The sequence below is a fragment of the Carlito syrichta genome, unplaced genomic scaffold, assembly GCF_000164805.1.
Source record: "Carlito syrichta isolate Samal-C Ts95f unplaced genomic scaffold, Tarsius_syrichta-2.0.1 Scaffold307230, whole genome shotgun sequence".
Classification (NCBI taxonomy): Eukaryota; Metazoa; Chordata; class Mammalia; order Primates; family Tarsiidae; genus Carlito; species Carlito syrichta.
In genome coordinates this window covers 26,388-27,407 of record NW_007251326.1, presented here as the reverse complement: position 1 = coordinate 27,407, position 1,020 = coordinate 26,388, and the positions used below count along the sequence as shown (strand labels likewise).

The window sequence follows — 1,020 nt, the reverse complement described above, 5'->3', positions numbered from 1 at the left end:
TTTCAGCCCTCCCCAGATTTCCTCAGCACCCTCACACTGAACGGAGGGCCCCTCTCTTAGTTATCAGGGCTTGGGTCAGTGGGACCTGAGACAGCTGGAGCGGGCAGCCAGGGAGCTCCCTCTCCAAGGAAACGGAATTTATCCCGGGGCTGTGAAGGAAACCGCCTGCCAGGGGTGCCCAGGGACACAGGTAGAGGGACGGGAGGGGAGAAAAGGGGACGACGCCTGCCTGAGCCCGGGATCGAGGTTTCCGGCAGGGAAGGAAGGAGATTCATGTGTCCCCAGTTTATGGACGCGCAAACAGAGGCATTAGGAGATTTAAGCGTTAGAGATAGTACATAATGGAGCTCAATAAGTGTTTGCCATGTCTAAACATTCAGTAAATGTTTAAATATCATGAAATATATATTGTAAGATCAGGACAGTTCCCGGCACATAGGGCTCGAACACGTTATGCGTTGTGTACACGGAAGAGTCCGACGTACATTTCAGCTCACGTTGGCTCTCTAAGTAGATGGTATAATGCGCCTCCTGCAGAGAAGGAAAAACAGAGAGGGTATGAGACTCCTCTAAGGTTGCACGGCTAACCTCGCTGGCGGGGGCTGAGCGCTTCCCGCTGTGTGGAAGGACAGGCTGGGATGGTCCGAGCCTGGCCTCACTGGGCATGCCAGAAGCCCGAAGCTGGCACCGTGTGCCAAGCCGGACATCGTGCCACCTGCGGCGGGCCTCTCAGCGCCGCACCGGCGAGGCCCCTTCCCGTCTTGAGTTTCAGCTTCCTGGGACGGGCTGGAGGGCCAAACCCCCCTCTGGCTCTCAGGCGGGGAGGTGGGCTCGGAGGCCGACCGGGACCGGCTCCGGGTCACACCGCACGTCACCGGAGGGCGGGAGCAGAGCCTTGACCTCCCCTGCTCTCCGGCTCCGAGCGCCCCCGCCCCCGCCCGGAGTTCAAGGGCGCAGAGAGGACGGGAGGGGGTTAAACCCAACTCACACACGCCGTGCAGCCCCCCACCGCGGCCCGCC

At 60.5% G+C, this 1,020-nt stretch overlaps 1 long non-coding RNA gene across 1 annotated transcript in view; it reads right to left on the bottom strand.

Annotated features, from left to right (window-relative positions):
• Positions 1 to 317: 317 nt before the first annotated feature.
• The window catches only part of LOC110596210, a 1,368-nt gene continuing 665 nt past the window's right edge, over positions 318 to 1,020 (bottom strand). The window contains exon 2 of the long non-coding RNA XR_002482318.1: positions 318 to 531. This is a non-coding gene — a long non-coding RNA (uncharacterized LOC110596210). The remainder of the gene's footprint in view (positions 532 to 1,020) is intronic.